The 25,775-nt window shown below is 41.2% G+C and overlaps 1 pseudogene; it reads right to left on the bottom strand.

Moving 5' to 3' along the window:
- Positions 1–25,775, bottom strand: part of LOC121572334 — a 95,766-nt pseudogene that overhangs the window by 56,868 nt on the left and 13,123 nt on the right.

Raw genomic sequence — 25,775 nt, 5'->3', positions numbered from 1 at the left:
TTTTGAATGCACTGTACCTATTGACAAGATTTACTCCTCTCATATTCTGCAGTCTGTATTTCAACCACTCTTGTGAGGGAAGTCTAATGATTGGCAGAGACTGAAAACAATCATTCAGTGGGACAACAATAACAACAGTCATTTTGTTTAGGCCTAGATATACATATTATATGATATAATATTCATATATTGGAAACTAACAAATGAACAGACTAGAAATCAGTATCAAAGGACGAAAAACGAAGGTGGAAGACTGGACATCTTAGCGAAGCAGTTCAAAGGTTGCTTCCTTCTTCCCTCACTGTTGAATCAACATCCTGTGGCGTGTGGTGGGTCAGAAGATCGAAATTCTTCTGACTTCCTGTGTGTAAGGACTGGATTAGTGGGTGAGGTCACACTGCCATGTATAGGGGTGACTAACCACCAGACAAAGGCGTTGTCAGATCAACATCCAACTTTGGTTGATATTTGATTGAGTTGTCAGACGAAGTCTACTTCATGTAAAACCTGAAATGCTATTGTTGATTGTTGTTTGAAAACTAGATCGAAATTAAACAAGAACTGTGTGTGTTAATGATGTTTTGCCAACCAACCAGCAATGTTGATGTAATAACATTATGATGACAAAACACATGGGAACACAGGGAAAACATAAATACCAGGTACCTTACTTGACAATATGTCTCCATGTCATAAAGTGGATAAAGTCCCTCCATTGATAGTAGAGTAAAACAGATCACTGGTCAGATAAGTCAGGGTGTTATGGCAGATGGACTGTTTGTTTTTTAACAAGGCCTCAGATTATCACACAGGCAACTACCAACAGCTATTTGTTTCAAATCAACGACTCAACATCAACATTTCCCTGGCAGTCAATGCCTGGCAAAAGGGAAAACAAAGCACTAAACAGGACATGGCTTTTTGTCCATTTACACCCAGTAAAAACATTCACTACATTTCGGTATCACTCACTCTTGTTTATTTCTTTGAATTCTCTGACATGTTTTATCAGGACTTACTTTACAGTAAAGACGTGGTTGAAAACCTCAAGATCATTCTTACTATTCTCAAAAGTCACAATAGCACTATATTTTACAGTACAGTTTCCACTGGTATTTACCTGGTATTAACTAGGACGAAGGCCGGAATTCAATCCGATCACGCTTTGTCGACAATGCACCTTTAAAGATAATTTCCGATTTAGCCAACATATGCAGCAATTACCATGAATGCGATCGCAAAGGCGGGAACATTGCCTTTAAAAACTGCATTATTGACCAAGCACAATTGGATTTAATCCCAGTTTAGGTAAATAGATGGTATTCTCTGGTACTTACTTAACATGATTCAACAACTGAGGGCATAACAGAAGTTAACCTTCAATGCTATATTTCGGGGTATCCGGCAAATGGGGTGGCAAGGTCAAATAGTCAGTCAGTGTAGCTAAATCGAGTAAATCAAACTTGTAAAAGCCAGAACTACACTCTTTTTCAATACTCTCTCTCAAGTTTGCCCCCTTCCCCACCCCAACCCATTCAAAGACTTCTTCAGTTCCATGACTTTCTGTTGCCCTCTTTTATGTCTCTCCATAAAATATATTCTTGCCAGCAGCTGAACAGACGGCCATTTAGAGACCGACTGTGGTGGAAGCCGGGTTGGCAGGGGCCTGTTTGCAGACAAAAGTAGTACTTCAGCACTCAAGTCTGTGTGATGGTAGTCCAGCTCATTGGTGTGGACAAGTAGCTACAGTCTGGTCCAGAAGCGACTGGAGTGCATCTAGTAACTTTTTTACACTATCGTGCCGACCCAAACGATACAATGTTAGATCGGATATAGTCTTTTCACACTGTCCTTTCCAGCACGGCTTGAGCAACTATGGTGGATGTGTAACCAAGCCCGCGCAAGCTTGTCAAAGCAAAATATTGAACTAAAAACCCCACTTCCTGGACCCAGATTAAGCCTACTCCTGGATGAAAAGGATCAATGGAAAATCTCCATTAAAAGTGCTTTTAAGTACAGGAATAAGCTTCATCTGGCTGAGAGAAATCGGCCTTAAATGTATTAGATCAAACAGAAAAATACATGAGACCTGACAATGCACTTTCAATTTCCTTTTGGTTGATACAGCCACGGGACAGCTGTACGAAATGATTTGCAAAATGTTTTTCACAGTTCATGTCTGTTTGTAAAAGGTCACTGGCACAATGACACCACGTGGTTATGCTGAAAATATGACAAATTTATGAACTATGAACCAGAGAGCTATGCCTAAAATCAGGTCCAGCGATAGACTAGTGTCCTGTCTAGGGGGTGTACTTGTACATCAAGCTGCCTCACGCTACAGCAACAGGAGATAGGCTCCTGTCCTATGAGCAGTTCTGGCTCGAACAAGGCTACTACTTTGGCTAAAATCAAGGGTCACGGGGATACAACCAATGGTAATCCTACTCCCCTTACAGTAAGTTTGAAATCTTCAGTTGAACATTACTGTTCCTAGATCCTGTAGACTACACTTTTGAGACCCTATCAACATTTGTTACAGTAGTAGTGTTGCTCTACAGTTTCCATTATCAGCACACCAGGTCAATCCATACATTGTCATATCTTCACTCAATTGAAAAATAAATATGATGAAGCATAACTATTTCAAGCTGGCACTACATGACACAAGAATAGTAATCAATAACATTGACTCTGTGTTATTTTGTCAATTCAGTCATCCATAACTGAGTAAAGCCATTAGAACAGAGGGTGGAAGTTCAAGTCTATCTCTCTGTCTTCCTTTTCATTCCGGCTGCTTTACAACATTGGACAAGGTTTCGGCAGGTAGTAAACTCTACCCAAAGCTACATATTAACAAATGGCACACATTCATCCAGTCGTATCCACATAGTTATTGTGGCCAGTTTATACCATTCAAATGAGCAAAACTGGACATATTCTGACCATTGCTGTAAATGTAATGATCTATTAATGAAAAGGGAACTTATATATAAAAATTTATAGAAGAGACACATTCAACAACACAATAGTGCATTCATATACAATTATTCATAGAGAGATTGAGTTAATTACTGATATTATCATGTGGCAAAGACCACATTGTCTTTTCGATGAGAGAAACACCCCCAACAAGGATGTCAACAAAAGACATCTACATGTCATCAAGGACAGCAGGACTATAAAACAATGTTACTAGGATAATGGTGACATTATCATGTTCATTTCTCCTTTTGTTCTATTGCAGTCTAGCCTGGGGTTCATCATAATGAAAATGAATGTAAAACATATATTTAGAAAAAAAGTAATTTTACAGTAAATGTACTAAACAATAGTAAACAATATCACGCAATATAACACAATGACATACTGTATCGCGTATACTGATGCTATGTAACATATAGTAAGCCTATATCCCTGTTTTGTAAAAAAATATCAATAATAATAAAAAATAAAAAACACACGCAAGGCCACATTAACTGTGTAAAAACATATTGTTAAGCGCTATCATTTCCTAGAATTTGACACCTTGAAAGTGTATTTGCATGGGATAGCTGGACAAAACAACCACTCCCACCTTCCCTGTCCCCTCTCATGCTATTGTTGTCCTGACTCCCCACTAGGAACTAGCATGCATGCCGTTTAGATAGCATTGTGGATTGTGGATTGTGTGTTTGTAGACAGAGGACCTCCTTCGAAAACAGCTATTTAGTATTTTATTGTCAACACTACATTCCTATCCCCCAAAAAAGGAACAGCCTTATAATCCAGTCTGAAAGTCATCCTTTACCCAGATCATAGTGCTGCCATACTAAACGTGTCATATCCACCACTAACAGTTACCCTTTCTTTTAGGATTAAGACACCCAATTTGTTTTATTTTCTAAGAAGTAAAACGATGAAATATAATGCTCTTCATCCACCTAACATTACCCTGATAAAAAATGGCCAAATTCAACACAGAGGATCCAGAATTCTCTCTCTAGACCCTGCCGTCTATCTGCTGACAGAGCATATAGCATGGCAACACCTATAAACAAAAGGCGCCTGCAGCCTCCAGCATTCACTTACCTTGAAGCTGTTTAAAGCGCCCTTCTAACATGTTGTAGTTGAAAGCCACCTGAGCGGGGTAACCAGGGTCCGGGTCGGTGTATTGTACATCTTGCCCACCCAGCTCCCAGTCCACTTCCATAGTTACAAACTAAAACAGGGACCCGCTGAAAGAAAATTCCCCCTCAGAAAAAACCACAAGCACAGCAAGGCGAAAAACGGTGGGGAGTTAAGAAGGGATCCAATGGGCTCTTTTAGCCTCCTACCACCCCCGCTGCTACACCACAAGCTCCAAAAAAGAATCCAGTAAAAGTAACGAAAGGAGAGAATATTCTCAAGGACGCTACTCTTGCCAGAGCAGCCGCTGAAGGAACAGGAGTGGAGAAGCAGGATCTGTGTCAGATAAGGGGCACAACATACTTCTTCTTCTCTCCTGATTGTTCTGTCTTCCCTCTCAGCTCATTCAAAAGCAGCCTCCACCCCACCCCCTCTCACGCCCCCCTCCCTCTGCTTGTGAGCTGCTCACCCACTCAGGAGTGCACACTTTTTAATGAGTGGTATTGCCCCCCCCCCAAAAAAAAATCACTGCACCTCATCCTCAACTGGCAGACAGTTAAGGAAGGAGAAGGAAAAATAAATAATAATGTCCAATAAAAAAGAGAGTGAAAGGGTTTTTCTCACACACAGCACACCTTTCATAAGTCTGGAGGGAAAAGAGGAGAAGGGGATGGGTTTAAAGAGGGGAGGGGAACAGGAGTTTGTAATTTCATCAGTGGCTAGCCACTGCCTGGGAGCTCAGTGATGATGTCACCGCCTCATTTCCATGATGGCCCCAGCAGTTGGGAGAAAGAGGGAGGAGGTTGGGCCGTACCAAGCCTGAAGAGAGGAGGGGGTAGGGGGAAGCTAGCCAGGATACAACCCCCCCATTTCCCAGCATTGTTGTTCAGTCAGTGACAGAGGAAAAATCTGTCCATTCCAGGAATTTATAAATGCTGGTTTGAAATAATGTGAGCGACCAACGTCCTGTCAAAAAGTGACCCTACAAAAATCCAGTTTCAGAGATGAACTGAAAGCCTCCCCCTCTTTCTTCCTAATGGATGAATAGTCTGCATATTGGCCCGTGAATGGTTGCTTCCCAAACAAAGGAGGACCACACTCAACCAGTTTCCACTATGCAGAACATCATGAAGCGAAAAGGATTCTGATTACAAATCAAACATAAATGGCCAAGGTACCTCAGCGAACACTGCCACGGCAAGGACAGACATATATTTCTCTCAAAGCAGAGACACTTTCTATAACAGTGTTTGATTCTTTGAGGCTATCAAAGTAGGAGCTCAGGATAGCAACAGATAAGAGTTGGGTTAAGACTAAAGATGGTACTGTATCATTTGAAGATTGACAAATAGATTAATTAAATGATAAAATGACTAATAAATCGTAAAGTACAGAAGAGGTGGTCTTCACGGATAGATCCCTTAAACAATGTAAACTATGCTTTACAATTGATAAACATTGTAACTGGGAATCAAAATGGCATGCCCATACTAAAAATATTTCACAATGATGCTTTGCGATCTGGAGGGCGGCCTTTTGCATCTCAACAATGGTCCAAATGTGGAATCCATACCCGATTTCATGGACAGTAATGATTTGAGAACATTCCAAGATTTGAAAGACACATACACATTACCAGGCAACTCCTTTTTTCTATAGGTCTATTTACAACTTAAGGTATCTATGCTGTCCTATGGAGTCCCTTGGGAAACCCAACTACCGAGCCATCCAATGATGGGATTTATAAAGAAATTATCTGGGCTCCCAAAACAACTGATCTCTATAATATACACTGAGTATACAAAATATTAAGGACACCTGCTCTTTCCATGACATAGACTGACCAGATTAATCCAGGTTAAAGCTATGGTCCTTTATTGATGTCACTTGTCAAATCCACTTCAATCAGTGTAGATGAAGGGGAGGAGACAGGTTAAAGAAGGATTTTTCAGCCTTGAGACAATTGAGACATGGATTGTGCATGTGTGCCATTCAGAGGGTGAATGGTCAAGACAAAATATTTAAGTGCCTTTGAACAGGGTATGGTAGTTGTCACGTTCGTTCATAGACGGGACGGACCAAGGCGCAGCGTGATATGCATACATGTTTATTTATACTGAATAAACACCACGTCAAAACAACAAATGAAACGAAACGTGAAGTCCAAGGTAGACAAACAACATACCTCACACGGAACAAGATCCCACAACTAACTAGTGCCAAAAGGCTGCCTAAGTATGGTCCCCAATCAGAGACAACGAGCGACAGCTGCCTCTGATTGGGAACCACACCGGCCAACATAGAAATAGACATACTAGAACATCAACCTAGAAATATACAACATAGAACATACACACCCTGACTCAACATATACGAGTCCCTTGAGTCAGGGCGTGACAGTAGTAGATGCCAGGCGCACCGGTTTGTGTCAAGAACTGCAACGCTGCTGGGTTTTTCACGCTCAACTGCTGCCCGTGTGTATCAAGAATGGTCCACCACCCAAAGGACATCCAGCCAACTTGACACAACTGTGGGAAGCATTGGAATCAACATGGGCCAGCATCCCTGTGGAATGCTTTTGACACCTTGTAGAGTCCATTCCCTGACGAATTGAGGCTGTTCTGAGGGCAAAAGAGGGGGAGGGTGCAACTCTCCCGAGTGGCGCAGTGGTCTAAGGCACTGCATCGCAGTGCTAGCTGTGCCACTAGAGATCCTGGTTCGAATCCAGGCTCTGTCGTAGCCGGCCGTGAACGGGAGACCCATGGGGCGGCGCACAATTTGCCCAGCGTCGTCCAGGGTAGGGGAGGGAATGGCCGGCAGGGATGTAGCTCAGTTGGTAGAGCATGGCATTTGCAACGCCAGGGTTGTGGGTTCGATTCCCACGGGGGGCCAGTATGCAAAAATATATATATAATAATAATGTATGCACTCACTAACTGTAAGTCGCTCTGGATAAGAGCGTCTGCTAAATGACGTAAATGTAAAATGTGTTCCTAATGTTTGGAATACTCAGTGTATAAACAACTTTTGGAAAGCTCATATTCTGAGCTAGTCATTAAAAAAGTGTGGTCTACAGATATAAGTGAATCTGAACAACCCTTTAACTGGAACAGAATATGGACTATCAATTTCCGAACTATCAATTTATACTATACATTTAAGTTTGTTCACAGACTGTATTTAACACCAAGGAAACATTTTACGTTGGATGGAGACATGTTGGAAGGGTGGGGTTGGGGGAATGGGATGGGAGGTTGGGGGTGGAGGCTCACTTCTTTTTGTTTCTTTTCCTTTACATACTAAATTTGTTATAACCTTTTAACTTTCTAATATGATCATAATGATCAATACTTTGTATTTATGTATCTTTTTTTTTTTTTTTAAGTGGCAGGCCACAGGTGAATACGATATGAATTGAATATGAATTCATATGAATTCTTACATTGTACCTGGACACCCCCCCATATATACCATACAAGACTAGGCTCTGACAAAATGTTTTCCACAATGATTCCCTGTTGAATTTAGTCACTCACTCCTCCATGTTGCCTTATATTCATGGCAGTCTCAGGAGTTCTCTGCGGGAGAGTATTTTTGCTACATAGCAGCACCATCAACAATATCCCATTTGTCCTCCTCCTGTTCTTGAGAAAGCCTTGTGGCGAAGGAGGAGGCCACAGATATGCTACTTTATAACTACTCCTCATGATGCTATGAATTCATGCTCATCTCAGTACCACGAGTCTTGTCCTCATTTGTTTTCCAGCAACTGTGAGAAAAGACAAATCGAATCATTTCGACAATGGACACAGGGAATGAGAAAAGGCCAGAAATGAAGCCGTCTGTCTGTCTGTCTTTCTGCTGTCTGCCTGCCTGCCTGTTGGTCTGTCTGTCTGTCCAACCCTAGATGTATATCCCTAGATGTAGATCCCTATGCACAGTAGTTTGGGGGTCTTAATTAATGTGCTTGGGCAGTTTAATTGAGGAACACATGCTAATAATGACCCCAGAATTCCCATAATATAAATGATATTATTATGTGTTCAATCATTTTATATTTGTTGTGTCACAATAAAGCATAAGGGAGTGGTATAAAATCATATACAAAAATAGACACTGGGTAAAAACACATGATGAATATGCTTTCCTAATTGTACAGAGCAAAATAAAGTTATGAACTGTAAATGACACAAACACAGGACACATTAAAGTCTTCCTTGGTTTGGTCACAAGGTCTCCACAAGGCCATCGCCTGCCTAAGGGCTATTCTTCAACAGCCTCCCTATTCTTTCATTACCTCTTTATACAAGCCTCTTCATCTAGACTTGTAACGCTCGGTCCGATTCTTGGTCAAGAAAAATAGACACATCCTCCCACATGACTCACCTCATAGGAATTTCTCTTTAACAGAGAAAGGAAATAGGGAGGTGACATAGGGGTGTGGGTTTCTGGGTGGGTTTGTGTGATGGTCAACTTCTACGTTAATCAGACACATTGAAAATACAATAAAATTGAGAGTGAAATCTCTTTAAACTGTCGAATTGAGTTGTTCATAAAAATGACACAGTCTTCCATTCCTTTTCCTTGTGGCAAAGTTCATGTAGATAGGCTTTTATTTTAGCTGGATGTGAAACAACAGGGCCTTTGCTGAGCTCATGAAGTAGCCTCTTCTCAAAAGTTTCACATGATGCTACAAAGAATGAGGTCAGAACAATTCATGGAGAATGGCCAAGCCCACAGATTTGCAGTAAGTGGAGAATGTATGCACCAAAATAAACCTTACTTTGCTGACTTACCTTGAAATAGTACAGCCAAAGATGAATAGTTTCGATATAAATAGTACATGTGGAAGACCTGCATACAGATCTGCTATCTTAATTTGATCACTCTGTTGTCGCAGAGAAGCAGGGTCAAATTAAGATAGCGTGTGTGTGTGTGTGTGTGTGTGTGTGTGCTGCTTTCGCAACAGCTAATGGGGATCTTAATAAAATACCAAGTACCAAATAATTTAGCCACTAGCCCATTGCCCCACAACCCACTGCTTTATACTTCCCCATGTGTGCACAACAGTTATTCTACGTGTCTAATCAATAATTCAAATAAAGACCCTCACTTAAGATGTGGAGATTCCAATCTAGCGTCACAGTAATACTTGATATTAAGTTTATCTTATACATGTGTAGTAACCCTGCAATCACTACAGTCACAACATTGTTGTTACAAAATAATTGTGTAATATTGTAATCCCTTTGCAATTGCATAGCAATGAAGTTGAGCGGTATTAAATAAAGAAACCCTGCTTAACTCCATTACTATGTATTTAAAACGCAATTATTTAAGTATATTGTAACAACTCGTTGATCCAATGTTGTTATTGGTGTAATTACAGTGTTACTACACAGTATAAATATAAGAGCAACTCAATGTAAAGTGTTACTGGCTCCACTAATCAAACAGGATGGAAAACGTGCCCGAGTAGCGAGTATAACCGGCAATGTCCACTACGGCGATGGCCTCTGACAAAATGATGGAGCCCATCCATTTTTGGAAAAAAGCCGCTCACGCCGAAGTTAGCATGGCGAGAAAAGATTGTTGAACAGAGTGTAAAAAGGGTGGGACTTAAGTTGGGGAAAGCTCAATATTATGAAAATGTCTGGCGATGTGGTGGCGTGATTGATCAATCAAAGCTCACTATAGCTTCTAGCCCCTACTGGATTGGCTGTTGATACCTAGCACTACCTAGTATGCTGTCTGCTTGCTAGCACCCAAATGGTAAGCCACTCTGGGAGAAGCTAGCGTGGCTAGGCGAAGCCATGCTTGCTAAGTGGACATTGGCCATAAGAGGTGAGTTTTAAGCTTACCAGCTTACCAACTTGTCCGCCCTGAAATTGGAAGGTAGGAAGTTCGATCCCCATACCAAATACTCTAAAAATGGGACCTGATGCCTCTCTGCTTGGCACTTAGCATTAAGGAGTAAGGCCCTGCAACAGACTAGCGTCCTGTCCAGGGGGTATACTTTTACATCAAGCTGCCTCATGCTACAGAAACAGGAGATATAGAATCCTACCCTATGGACTTCTGGCTCGGACAAGGCTTAATTGTCCAAGGCTTACTTAGGGTTTAATAGCAGGGAACCGGGCTACCGAGATTTCCCGCCCAAACCCATTCCCGTTTCCCGGGATAAATAATGTTGAGGAACCGTTGAATTATAATAAATTATTTATATGAACAGCATGACGTGAAATGGAACTGTTAAGCGATATGCAATGTCTAAATCTGTTTTCTCTGCGGCCTTCTCTGCTCTGCTATCTGGATGGTCAATCATCAACGCTCAGTGTGTGTGTGTGTGTGTGTGTGTGTGTGTGCTGTTGTAGCCTACCGTAGGCCTATTTACTTACACAAAGTTGCCATAAATTCGCTGCGTGCGACGCGTTCTCCTACCATTCCATTGCAAACAGCAAGTAGGTCTACAGGCTATACAGATCAGCGTTTAAAAAAAGATGGCCATAGTCTACCCTCCCCAATAATCCCTCAAACATATGACAACTGAAGAGAGGATATGCCGAGAAAGAGAATGGTAAATTAGCCGAGATGCAAAAATACAAAATATGCACATGCGACATATCAACTCTCTGTCATCATTCATACATTAGACCAGTCATCACAACGCTAGCAGCCTACCATATTTAGGCCTACTCAAGTCCCCAAAAGAAAACATCCCTTAGGCTACTTGCATGGCTTCTATACATTTAATTCCTTACTATATGTGCAGCCTGCTAGGTTGGATTTGAAGGGCCTCTAGTAGGTAGGTGTTCATGTAGCCATTGAAGACACTCTTGACTGCAGCAAGTGGAGGTGGGGGAGAGGTGTATGCTCCGCTGAGCAGGAATGCAAGAAAACACAGTCATGTGAGAAGCAGGATGCTCATCGGAATGCCGTGGGCTGTTTTTTTTAGAGTTCTCAAAACAGCTTGTGGTCTCCAGACAGAAAGAACAGACACCAAGGAACACTTTCTCATTTCTATTTTTGATCCTTTTTTTTCTCTCTTGTCAAAACACTTTGCTCAATTGCAGTGTTGGCTGCTGGTTCTGTGCAGGCATTTCCCTATTGAAACTCTCTCTATTCCAGTAAGCCTAGGTGACTTTGCCATGGGGATTTTGTACATAATCTCTAACTTAAAACCGCTCAATGATAGAAAGTCACAACCATTCTACTATTACCAAATGTCATGTCAATCCGCCAACAATAATGGCTTACAAATGTGCACCAAATGATAATTTCACATTTTCTCAGTTGAATTTCTCAACACACATTGATCTATATATAAATTAATGATGTGGTTGCTGGGCAGTTTCAAAGAGGTTCCTTCCATATCTTCCTGTATCAGTCTGCAAACATCTAATTTGAGCATTTGCTTTGCCTGCCTGGAGTGCCAGGTGGATGGGGTTTGCACTTTTTTGTATTTTTCTTTATTGGTTTCATTGCATTAGGCAGGCACAGCTTCAGTATTTTGAATAGTATCTGAACCGAAGACCATGTGTACATCCTCATACGACCATTGCTATTCTATGAGATTGAAGTGAATGCAATGCCAACAACAGGGGTTATCCTTCTAGGCACTCTCTCTCCTCTCCTCTCCTCTCCGCCTCACTCACCTGCCAGGGCCTTGATGCGCGAGCGCTCGAACAGGCGGGCCGAGCTGTTCTCGTTGTCCCACTCGTCATCCCAGCGGTTGTTGACCGTGTCGCTGCTGCTGTACTGTTGAGTGATCTCTATGTGGTCATACTCCGCGGCTACTGTCGTCATCCTGACCTTTCACCTTTGACCTTTTCACTGAATACACTTCCTCATCAGTGGCTTCTGATGAAGCCCTGCAATCACAGAGACAGAGAGAGACACGTTCAAATACATGCCACATTCAGTTAGGACAGCAGGGCTGTATTAGATGTAGGGTGAAGTTGCCCCTAGATGCTGATCTTGGGTCAGTTTAGCATTTTCCCCTCTATAATGGTTTGTGGTTAGGGTTGGGGCAGGGGAAGCTGATTCTAGTTCAGTACCTGAGGTAAACTTCACCCAGCAGTGGAATTACATACTGTAGATGGCGTTCCAAGTTGTCTTTATGCAGTCATGCTGTGCACTTCAGAAGATTGCTGTATCCTATTAATGTGATTGTGAGATCTGATCATCTGTGCAGCACGACTGCAGAAAGGATGACCTGGAACGCAACCATTGTATACGTTTAAAAATATATATATTTGTAATTTAATCTTTATTTAACTAGGCAAGTCAGTTAAGAACAAATTCTTATTTGCCTACCAAAAGGCAAAAGGCCTCCCGCAGGGACGGGGGCTGGGATTAAAAATAAAATATCAAATAAATATATAGGACAAAACACACATCATGACAAGAGAGACACAACACTACATAAAGAGAGACCTAATACAACAACATAGCATGGCAGCAACACATGACAACACAGCATGGTAGCAACACAACATGACAACAACATGGTAGCAGCACAAAACATGGTACAAACATTATTGGGCACAGACAACAGCACAAAGGGAAAGAAGGTAGAGACAACAATACATCACGCGAAGAAGCCACAACTGTCAGTAAGAGTGTCCATGATTGAGTCTTTGAAATAAGAGAAGGAGATAAAACTGTCCAGTTTGAGTGTTTTTTGCAGCTCGTTCCTGTCGCTAGCTGCAGCAAACTGAAAAGAGGAGCGATCCAGGGATGTGTGTGCTTTGGGGACATTTAACCGAATGTGACTGGCAAAACGGGTGTTGTATGTGGAGGATGAGGGCTGCAGTAGGTGTCTCAGATAGGGGGGAGTGAGGCCTAAGAAGGATTTATAAATAAGCATCAACCAGTGGGTCTTGCGATGGGTATACAGAGATGACCAGTTTACAGAGGAGTATAGAGTGCAGTGATGTGTTCTATAAGGAGCATTGGTGGCAAATCTGATGGCCGAATGGTAAAGAACATCTAGCCGCTCGAAAGCACCCTTACCTGCCGAACTATAAACTACATAAGGCAGAACTATGGGGATATTTTGAGTAAGATTTCAGCCTGATTTATCACGCCATACTCTCGGTTGGCTGCCTAAACATGGTTCATAGGTAAACAAACAGAGCAATAGGACACAATGTTTATCTCTTGGTTTAATCACATTTTCCAAATATGTCAAGGATTTAAACACAATTACAGATTTGTGAAAAGTGAGAAAATGTATGACAATGACACATTTTTTCATAATAGAAATTACATTATAGCGAAATGGAGACAACAATGTTACAAAGTTGTCTTTCCCCACTCAAAGTGAATTAGCCAACAATGTTTTGCTGCTGCCTAAGGACAAAACTAATCAAGACACACAGTGCCATCTTCTGGTAAAACCAGAGACTCACATCTACCAGATTGTTTTCTTCAAATATACCACAATCATTCAGGGTAGCTCTTTCCTGCAGTCAATTACCAAAAGCACCCTCTTTGCCCTCATGGGTGGAATGTTATTAATATTTTTCATAATTTCATAATTAATAAAGATTTTTAAAATGTACAACAAAAATTCAGTGTTTCTATGTCAAACAGTTTTGTTATATTTCAGTCTTCTGTGATGCATATAAAGTTGATGGCAGCATTAGATTCAAAATATTATATTTCCATTTTTAAATATAGCTAATCTGAAAGTCCTGAGCACTTTATCGAAAATAAATGTATTGCTTCCGGATGGTATCATGTTAGTCATCATTAATGATGATAAGGAGAGGAACTGCTGTTTGACAAAGCGAGTTATTGGTATACCAGATTCCCCAAAAACCTTCCTCCTCCACAGGTATTTTACCTCTCCTAGATTTGCAGTCCTCGATTGTTGAGAGTGTGCTTCCCTTGATTGAAATCAGCTCAATGCCCTTAAATGCATGAGTGAAGCCAGGCTTGATGAGCTCAGCAAAAGCATTTGTGTGTGTGTGTGTATGTGTGGTTGTGCATGGGTGTGCGTGTGTGTTTGTTCTGTTCACTCAAAGCCTGTAAGTCAGCACTATGGCTAGACAGAGTCGTTTATGTAGCTAACAACTGAACTACAACCTGAGACTGTGACGTGCAAAATGTGTTTTACTAACACTGTGGTGTATGAACAGTGCATTCGGAAAGTATTCAGACCCCTTCCCTTTTTCCACATTTTATTACGTTACAGCCTTATTCTAAAATGGATTAAATAAAAACTTTTCCTCATCAATCTACACACAATACCCCGTAATGACAAAATGAAAACAGGTTTTTAGAAATATTAGCAAATGTATTACAAATAAACTGAAATACCTTATTTACATAAGTATTCAGACCCTTTGCTATGAGACTCGAAATTGAGCTCAGGTGCATCCTGTTTCCATTGATCATCCTTGAGATGTTTCTACAACTTGATTGGAGCACCTGTGGTAAATTCAATTGATTGGACATGATTTGGAAAGGCACACACCTGTCTATATAAGCACACACAGTGCATGTCAGTGCAAAAACCAAGCCATGAGGTCGAAAGGAATTGTCCGTAGAGCTCCGAGACAGGATTGTATCGAGGCACAGATCTGCAGCATTGAAGGTCCTCAAAAACACAGTGGCCTCCATTCTTAAATGGAAGAAGTTTGGAACCACCAAGACTCTTCCTAGAGCTGGCCGCCTGGCCAAACTGAGCAATCGGGGGAGAAGGGCCTTGGTCAGGGAGGTGACCAAGAACCTGATGGTCACTCTGACAGAGCTCCAGAGTTCCTTCCAGAAGGACAACCATCTCTGCAGCACTCCACCAATCAGGCCTTTATGGTAGAGTGGCCAGACGGAAGCCACTCCTCAGTAAAAGGCACATAACAGCCCGCTTGGAGTTTGCCAAAAGGCAACTAAAGAACTCTCAGACCATGAGAAACAAGATTCTCTGGTCTGATGAAACCAAGATTGAACTCTTTGGCCTGAATGCCAAGCGTCACGTCTGGAGGAAACCAGGCACTGCTCATCACCTGGCCAATACCATCCCTACGGTGAAGCATGGTGGTGGCAGCATCATGCTGTGGGGATATTTTTCAGTGGCAGGGACTGGGAGACTAGTCAGGATCGAGGAAAAGATGAACGGAGCAAAGTACAGAAAGACCCTTGATGAAAACCTTCTCCAGAGCGCTCACCTTCCATCAGGATAATGACCCTAAGCACACAGCCAAGACAACGCAGTCATGGCTTTGGGACAACTCTCTGAATGTCATTGAATGGCCCAGATTATTTCACTTATAATTCACTGTATCACATTTCCAGTGGGTCAGAAGTTTACATACACTAAGTTGACTGTGCCTTTAAACAGCTTGGAAAATTCCAGAAAATGATGTCATGGCTTTAGAACATCATTTGAGTCAATTGGAGGTGTACCTGTGGATGTATTTCAAGGCCTACCTTCAAACCCTTTGCTTGACATTATGGGAAAATCAAAAGAAATCAGCCAAGACCTCAGAAAACAATTGTAGACCTCCACAAGTCTGGTTCATCCTTGGGAGCAATTTCCAAACGCCTGAAGGTACCACGTTCATCTGTACAAACAATAGTACGCAAGTATAAACACCATGGGACCACGCAGCCGTCATACCGCTCAGGAAGGAGACGCGTTCTGTCTCAAAGAGATGAACGTACTTTGGTGCGAAAAGGGTGCAAATCAATCACAGAACAACAGCAAAGGACCTTTTAAAGATGCTGGAGGAAACAGGTACAAAAGTATCTATATCCACAGTAAAACGAGTCCTATGTCGACATAACCTGAAAGGCCACTCAGCAAGGAAGAAGCCACTGCTCCAAAACCGCCATTAAAAAGCCAGACTACGGTTTGCAACTGCACATGGGGACATAAATCATACTTTTTGGAGAAATGTCCACTGGTCTGATGAAACAAAAATAGAACATTTAGCCATAATGACCATTGTTATGTTTGGAGGAAAAAGGGGGTAACTTGTAAGCCGAAGAACACCATCCCAACCGTGAAGCACGGGGGTGGCAGAATCATGCTGTGGGGGTGCTTTGCTGCAGGAGGGACTGGTGCACTTCACAAAATAGATGGCATCATGAGGAAGGAAAATTATGTGGATATATTGAAGCAACATCTCAAGACATCAGTCAGGAAGTTCAAGCTTGGTCACAAATGGGTCTTCCAAATGGACAATGACCCCAAGCATACTTCCAAAGTTGTGGCAAAATGGCTTAAGGACAACAAAGTCAAGGTATTGGAGTGGCCATCACAAAGCCCTGACCTCAATCCTATAGAAAATGTGTGAACAGAACTGAAAAGGCGTGTGCGAGCAAGGAGGCCTACAAACCTGACTCAGTTACATCAGCTCTGTCAGGAGGAATGGGCCAAAATTCACCCAACTTATTGTGGGAAGCTTGTGGAGGGCTACCGGAAATGTTTGACCCAAGTTAAACAATTTAAAGGCAATGCTACCAAATACTAATTGAGTGTATGTAAACTTCTGACCCACTTGGAATGTGATGAAAGAAATAAAAGCTGAAATAAATCATTCTCTCTACTATTATTCTAACATTTCACATTCTTAAAATAAAGTGGTGATCGTAACTGACCTAAAACAGGGAATTTTTACTAGGATTAAATGTCAGGAATTGTGAAAAACTGAGTTTAAATGTATGTAAACTTCCGACTTCAACTGTATATCATACATAAACTAATAATACTCCCATCCGATGCTTACGAAAATAGGCCTCATACCCTTGAATAAAGAATAATAAAGAATAAAAGAAAAAATGAGAGACATCATTATCATCATCATCATCACAGTTGATGGAAGCAGCAGTGTACATTTACACTACCAGTCAAAAGTTTGGACACACCTACTCATTCAAGGGTTTTACTTTTTTTTAAAGAATGTTTTACATTGTAGAATAATAGTGAAGACATCAAAACTACGAAATAACACATATGGAATCATGTAGTAAATTTTTTTTTTTTTTACAAATCAAAATATATTTGATATTCTTCAAATAGCCACCCTTTGCCTTGATGACAGCTTTGCACACTCTTAGCAATCTCTCAACCAGCTTCATGAGGTAGTCACCTGGAATGCATTTCAATTAACAGGTGTGCCTTCTTAAAAGCTAATTTGTGGAATTTATTTCCTTCTTAATGCGTTTGAGCCAATCAGTTGTGTTGTGACAAGGTATGGGGGTATACAGAAGATTGCCCTATTTGGTAAAAGACCAAGTCCATATTATAGCAAGAACAGCTCAAATAAGCAAAGAGAAATGACAGTCCATCATTACTTTAAGACATGAAGGTCAGTCAATATGGAACATTTCAAGAACTTTGAAGGTTTCTTCAAGTGCAGTCGCAAAAACCATCAAACGCTATGATGAAACTGGCTCTCATGAGGACCACCACAGGAATGGAAGACCCAAGAGTTACCTCTGCTGCAGAAGATAAGTTCATTAGAGTTAGCAGCCTCAGAAATTGCAGCCCAATTAAATGCTTCACACAGTTCAAGTCACAGACACATCTCAACATCAACTGTTCAGAGAGGAATTGCTACAAAGAAACCACTACTAAAGGACACCAATAAGAAGAAGAGACCTGCTTGGGCCAAGAAACACGAGCAATGGACATTGGACCGGTGGAAATGTGTCCTTTCGTCTGGAGTCCAAATTTGAGTTTTTGGTTCTAACCGCTGTGTCTTTGTGAGACGCAGTGTGGGTGAGCGGATGATCTCTGCATGTGTAGTTCCCACGTAAAGCATGGAGGAGGAGGTGTTATGGTGTGGGGGTGCTTTGCTGGTGACACTGTCTGTGATTTATTTAGAATTCAAGGCACACTTAACCAGCACGGCTACCACAGCATTCTGCAGCGAAACGCCATCCCATCTGGTTTGGGCTTAGTCGGACTATCATTTGTTTTTCACCAGGACAATGGCCCAACACACCTCCAGGCTGTGTAAGGGCTATTTGACCAAGAAGAAGAGTGATGGAGTGCTGCATCAGATGACCTGGCCTCCACAATCACCTGACCTCAACCCAATTGAGATGGTTTGGGATGAGTCGGATGGCAGAGTGAAGGAAAAGCATCCAACAAGTGCTAAGCATATGTGGGAACTTCAGCGACACTGTTGGAAAAGCATTCCAGGTGAAGCTGGTTGAGAGAATGCCAAGAGTGCGCAAAGCTGTCATCAAGGCAAAGGGTGGCTATTTGAAGAATCTCAAATATAAAATCTATTTTGATTTGTTTAACACTTTTTTGGTTACTACATGATTCCATATGTGTTATTTCATAGTTTTGATGTCTTCACTATTGTTCTACAATGTAGAAAATAGTACAAATAAATAAAACCCCATGAATGAGTAGGTGTGCCACGGGGGGCCAGTATGAAAATGTATGCACTCACTAACTGTAAATCGCTCTGGATAAGAGCGTCTGTAAATCGCTCTGGATAAGAGCGTCTGCTAAATATCTACAATGTAAAATGTGTAAAATGTGTGTCCAAATTTTTGACTGGTACTGTATTATGTACTTTATTTCCCTAACCAGAGGCCTCCACAGTGACTACAGCTGCCTTTTACCCACTTCGCCACTTAGCAGACAGGGCTAAGTGCTTATGATCATCAACAGAACCTGCAACCAAAGGGCTCTCCTCTTCCTGTAAACATTAGTAGTTGTCTATAGATTGCCTCAGCCATTTCCTCCTCGTCCGATACGTTGTGTATCCATCCCCCTCTAACCCTCCCCTGTCTAGGGATGCCTCCCAAATGGCCTTTTCCCTATTTAGTTCCCTATGGGCCCTGGTCAAACGTAGTGCATTATAAAGGGAATAGAGTGCCATTTGTGACGCAACCTAGGACGCAGGTTGATGTTTATTGTTATGAGTCTTGTCCTGGAGGCAGAACTGAGCTATTTCCGCTACATAGGCCAGCAGCAAAGTCAAAATTGGCTATACTGAAATATTCATGAAAACTAAAATTAGCTTTATGGTCTTCTGTTAAGGTTAGGTTTAAAATAAGATTTTATGACTTTGTGGATGTACCAGCTAGTGATGACTCTGCAGAGCTGCCTCCAGAACAAGATTCATGACAAAAAATGCTAACCTGCGCCTAGGACTGCCAAGCCATTACCGCCAAAGAGTATTCAACTCAGCCAATTTCATTAGCTGGTTAACAACACAGCTCATGTCTATATTTGACCAGATATCTGAACATTAAAATTCTCAAGTTCTCAGTCTTTGTTTTGTAAAAAATAATTCAAATCATTTTAAAGATGTAGTCCGGGATCGTAGGCACTTACAAATTCGTAGCATATTGTACGAATTGGAATTCTTAACATATCATACACATAAAAAATAAAAAATGCAGGACGTAACATATCATACGACAGAGATGAGGTAGAACACAATTGTGCACAATCTTCAGGGACCCGTTTTGGCACATGATCACTACATTCAAAACTACTGGCGAAAGCATCACTTTAAGGCAATAATTGATAATATTTCTGCTCAACTGCACTGTATAGATTTATTATGTCTTCTTTAATAAAAAGATTCCATCCATATTCTAAATACAAAATAAATGTTCTGTTTTGATGGAATGATTCAAGGGGAGATACATTTTGTTCATCAAAAGAAGTCCTAGGATTCAGCAAAAGGTTAATTAGCAATTATGCATTAGTGGTCTTAACATTTACTGGATGTAAGAGGAGATATCAGCCCTCGAGGAAATGGAGGAGGAGATATGGGTTGTTATGGACCTCTACAAATGGCCTTTGTGTTGTTGTCCTGAAAGGAAAGAAGGGCTAATAAGATTCCTCTGGGCCTAGAACAACTCTAATGGAACAGGTAACATGAACCATCCAAACACTCCCTAACCCTGTGTAAAAATCCCATGAAGATATAACAACAGACTTCCGTCAAACCTAAAGTATGGCAAATATAAAATGCTGAAGTGATGCTTTGTTCATATTTAGATACTTTTTCCTGGGTGAGTTTAGGTCAAAGGTCATTCATCAGGTCAGGTCAGGCCAGACTGTAGGGGGTAAGGTAGTAGATGCATGTTCATCTATTTTTTCCTTGTAAGAAATCCCTTAAGAATTCCAATGATGTGGGTAAAATGTTGTTATTTATCCTGTTTTCTTATGCCAAATACTGACTGGGTTTCTCAAATTCCTTGGTGTGTGTATTGATGTTTCCTGCAAGTCGATATGTACTCCCTGCCTGCAATATAGCGTCACATTCGCTATAAACCTTTCCATCTGCTAGAGGAATAACATGAAACTACCCACTCGGCAAAAACTGTTTGAACCAACATTGTTTCCACGTCATTACAAAAAATTATATATGTGATGACGTTGAATCAACGTGGAAAACTGATTGGATTTGCAAAAACTCATCAATGTTCATCAATGTAAGGGAATTTTCGTCTTTTTTTCACCCAACTTTTAACCTAAATCCAATGACATGGTGACATGTTTTGGTGATTTCACGTTGAATTCACATTAGTTGACAACTCTACCAAATGTAAATCAAAAAGAGACGTTGAACTGACCTCTGTGCCCAGTGGGTAGGCATCCTTTCTCTCTAAGAAACACTACAAAGCCCTACCATACCACCACTAGGTGTCCTCTTCTTCCAATGGCTCTCACAACTGCTAGAGTTATCAAGTCTTACTCAGTACCCCCTTCCCTCTCCTTCTCTCCCCTCCGCTTCTCTCCCCTTCCCTATGACACATTGCTTTTATGCAGCTGTTGGGTCCTTTCTTTTCTGCTATGGTCCATTTTAAAAGAATCCCTATATCGCCTACAAAAACCCTGAATAGCATTGGACCCGCCTAGCTGTAAGACCTACTCTCCCACTACAAAACCACACCTTTGGAACTCCCTTCCCGACAATCTCAGGGCTGCTCAATCCTATGGGATATTTAAAGCAGGCCTTTAGACTCATCTCTATCGGCTGGGATTTCTGTTCGATATATTATCATTTTTCATCCCACAGCCCTTTCATCCGGAGTAGGGTGATGTTGTCCCTAGACGCTGATCATTTGTCAGGTGGATAAGGATTGGGTAAAGGAAATGTATCCTAGTCTGTACCTAGAGGAATCTTCACCCCACAGCCCTTTCATCCTACTAAATCTAGGGTTTGTTCAGGATAGGTGAGTCATGTCATCTCTACATATCACATTCCTATGAGCAACAGTGTGAACATTTCACCTCATTAAATACACCCAGGTTAAGAATTATGGCAAAGCAGTCCAGTTCAGTGGTTAAGAACGTTGGTCTAGTAACTGAAAGGTCGCTGGTTTGAATCCCCAAGCCGACTAAGTGGAAAATCTGTCTATGTGCCATTTAGTAAGGAACTAAACCTTAACTGCTCCTGTAAGTCGCTCTGGATAAGAGCATCTGCGAAATGACTAAACTATAAATGTAATGATATTTCACTCGCAGCCACAACTTCACCCACTAGGGATCTGAGATCCACATTGATCTGCAGTGGTGCAATCATAGAATATCAACCAGCATTTTTCCTCTTCAAAGGCAACATTTTAATGATTGATTTTTTACAAATAGTGAGGCTTACGTTCGTTCATTTTCATCATGTTTACTTCAGAGAATGAGAACAGGCTACAAGAGATACATGCCAGTTACATGGCACCTCCATTGATGGAATACATACTATTTACATACATTCCAAATACTGCGGATATGGGGTATATTCAGAATCTGAATGTCCCACCTGCCTCCTCCCCTAAGAAAAAGTATCATGATATTCACACCCTATTCAGATCCAAATGGCTCTTAGTACAGTTTAGCTAGCCATCTTTTCTAAGAGGTCATCTATCATTATCTGTGTCTTCCACCAACCTAGTCTCAGGGGTAGACATAGTAAATGTAAATCCGGGACTCTCCAATGATATGTTACGTTTCATATGTATTAATTTGTGGATGTCCATCATCTATTTCGTATGATATGTTATGAATAACAATGCGTATAATAAGTTACGAATTGCAATTCGTACAATATGTTACGAATTGCAATTTGTACAATATGTTATGTTTGCAAAAGTTATGATATGTTACAAATTCCAATTGGTTGTGGCTAACGTTAGCTAGGTGGCTAACGCTAATGTTAGCTAGGTGGCTAACGTTAGCTAGGCTAGGGGTTAGGGGTTAGCAGATTCATACATGGAAAAACAGATACATACATTGTCCTGTTGTAGGAGGAAATTGGCTCCAATCAAGTGCCATCCACAGGGTATGGCATGGCGTAGCAAAATGGAGTGATAGCCTTCCTTCTTCAAGAGCACCCCCAGACCATCACATTGCCTCCACCATGCTTGACAGATGGCATCAAGCACTCCTCCAGTTCTTCTTTGTGATCCGAACACCTCAAACTTCGATTCGTCTGTCCATAACACTTTTTTCCAATCTTCCTCTGTCCAGTGTCTGTATTCTTTTGTCCATCTTAATCTTTTTTCTTTTTATTGGCCAGTCTGAGATATGGCTTTTTCTTTGCAACTCTGCCTAGAAGGTCAGCATCCCGGAGTCTCCTCTTCACTGTTGACGTTGAGACTGGTGTTTTGCGGGTACTATTTAATGAAGCTGCCAGTTGAGGACCTGTGAGGCATCTGTTTCTCAAACTAGAAACTCATGTATTTGTCGTCTTGCTCAGCTGTGCACCGGGGCCTCCCACTCCTCTTTCTATTCTGGTTAGAGCCAGTTTGCGCTGTTCTGTGAAGGGAGTAGTACACAGCGTTGTACGAGATCTTCAGTTTCCTGGCAATTTCTCACATGGAAAAGCCTTCATTTCTCAGAACAAGAATTGACTGATGAGTTTCAGAAGAAAGTTCTTTGTTTCTGGCCATTATGAGCCTGTAATCGAACCCACAATTGCTGATGCTCCAGATACTCAACTAGTCTCAAGAAGGCCAGTTTTATTGCTTCTTTAATCAGCACAACCGTTTTCAGCTGTGCTAACATAATTGCAAAAGGGTTTTCTAATGATCAATTAGCCAAATGATACACTTGGATTAGCAAACACAACGTGCCATTGCAACACAGGACTGATGGTTGCTGATAATGGGCCTCTGTACGCCTATGTAAATATTCCATTAAAGATCAGCCGTTTCCAACTACAATAGCCATTTACAACATTAACAACGTCTACACTGTATTTCTGATCAATTTGATGATATTTTAATTGACAAAAAGGACATTTCTAAGTGACCCCAAACGTTTGAACGTTAGTGTACATACACATACATACATATACACATACATATAAATACATATATATACACACATATCCATTTTTAAAATGTATTTTCCTTTATTACTTTCCAACTCCACCACCCCTCTCCTAATTGGAGTAAACTAGTGAACAACAACGCTTAGGCCTCTACTTCCAGCTTATACATACTATATACATTTTATGGACACAGTCAATTTTACAATAATTTTATTTTGTTTGTTTTTACTCCGGAACTTCCTCTACCTTCAACCTCTCCGATCATTTTCATGATGTCCATCCGGTTTGCTTCTACATGCTATATCCCCCAAACTGTGCTCTTTTTTCACAAAAGCTCTCAACCTACAGTGGGGAAAAAAAGTATTTAGTCAGCCACCAATTGTGCATGTTCTCCCACTTAAAAATATGAGAGAGGCCTGTAATTTTCATCATAGGTACACGTCAACTATGACAGACAAAATGAGAAAAAAAATCCAGAAAATCACATCGTAGGATTTTTTATGAATTTATTTGCAAATTATGGTGGAAAATAAGTATTTGGTCAATAACAAAAGTTTCTCAATACTTTGTTATATACCCTTTGTTGGCAATGACACAGGTCAAACATTTTCTGTAAGTCTTCACAAGGTTTTCACACACTGTCGCTGGTATTTTGGCCCATTCCTCCATGCAGATCTCCTCTAGAGCAGTGATGTTTTGGGGCTGTCGCTGGGCAACATGGACTTTCAACTCCCTCCAAAGATTTTCTATGGGGTTGAGATCTGGAGACTGGCTAGGCCACTCCAGGACCTTGAAATGCTTCTTACGAAGCCACTCCTTCGTTGCCGAGCGGTGTGTTTGGGATCATTGTCATGCTGAAAGACCCAGCCACGTTTCATCTTCAATGCCCTTGCTGATGGAAGGAGGTTTTCACTCAAAATCTCACGATACATGGCCCCATTCATTCTTTCCTTTACACGGATCAGTCGTCCTGGTCCCTTTGCAGAAAAACAGCCCCAAAGCATGATGTTTCCACCCCCATGCTTCACAGTAGGTATGGTGTTCTATGGATGCAACTCAGCATTCTTTGTCCTCCAAACACGACGAGTTGAGTTTTTACCAAAAAGTTCTATTTTGGTTTCATCTGACCATATGACATTCTCCCAATCCTCTTCTGGATCATCCAAATGACCTCTAGCAAACTTCAGATGGGCCTGGACATGTACTGGCTTAAGCAGAGGGACACGTCTCGCACTGCAGGATTTGAGTCCCTGGCGGCGTAGTGTGTTACTGATGGTAGGCTTTGTTACTTTGGTCCCAGCTCTCTGCAGGTCATTCACTAGGTCCCCCTGTGTGGTTCTGGGATTTTTGCTCACCGTTCTTGTGATCATTTTGACCCCACGGGTGAGATCTTGCGTGGAGCCACAGATCGAGGGAGATTATCAGTGGTCTTGTATGTCTTCCATTTCCTAATAATTGCTCCCACAGTTGATTTCTTCAAACCAAGCTGCTTACCTATTGCATATTCAGTCTTCCCAGCCTGGTGCAGGTCTACAATTTTGTTTCTGGTGTCCTTTGACAGCTCTTTGGTCTTGGCCATAGTGGAGTTTGGAGTGTGACTGTTTGAGGTTGTGGACAGGTGTCTTTTATACTGATAACAAGTTCAACCAGGTGCCATTAATACAGGTAACGAGTGGAGGACAGAGGAGCCTCTTAAAGAAGAAGTTACAGGTCTGTGGGAGCCAGAAATCTTGCTTGTTTGTAGGTGACCAAATACTTATTTTCCACCATAATTTGCAAATAAATTCATTAAAAATCCTACAATGTGATTTTCAGGATTTTTTTTTCTCAATTTGTCTGGAATAGTTGACACGTACCTATGATGAAAATTACAGGCCTCTCTCATCTTTTTAAGTGGGAGAACTTGCACAATTGGTGGCTGACTAAATACTTTTTTTCCCCACTGTACTTATTATGGACACAGTATGTTTTACATTAGTTATTTTGTTGTTATTAGTTGTTATTAGTCCCAACTTTCAGTTCCAATCAACCCCTCCCATCTATCTCTTAACACCATCCATATTGGATTTCTATTTGCCATATTTTTCTCAACTGTACTGTGATGTTTCACAAAAGTTCTGAACCCTTCTATTCTCATTGTTTCTACAGATTGTAAATTGAAAATAAACATTTTTGCTAAAAGTATTATTATATTATTGATCGATTGACTATGACTTTTCAGATCACCCAGTAGTGCTATCTGCAGGGTTAGCGCCAGGTAAATATTGTAATCCTTCAGCCATTCCTGGACCTGTGACCAAAAACAAGCTACAAATGGACAGTACCAAAACAAATGATCTAATGATTCTGTCTCTTCGCAGCAAAATCTGCAGAGCTGGTAAGATTGTATCCCCCATATAAATAACATTC

This window comes from Coregonus clupeaformis, unplaced genomic scaffold (genome assembly GCF_020615455.1).
Source record: "Coregonus clupeaformis isolate EN_2021a unplaced genomic scaffold, ASM2061545v1 scaf0107, whole genome shotgun sequence".
NCBI lineage: Eukaryota > Metazoa > Chordata > Actinopteri > Salmoniformes > Salmonidae > Coregonus > Coregonus clupeaformis.
Note: the sequence above shows the minus strand (reverse complement) of the source record. Positions and strands in the feature narration are given on the sequence as shown.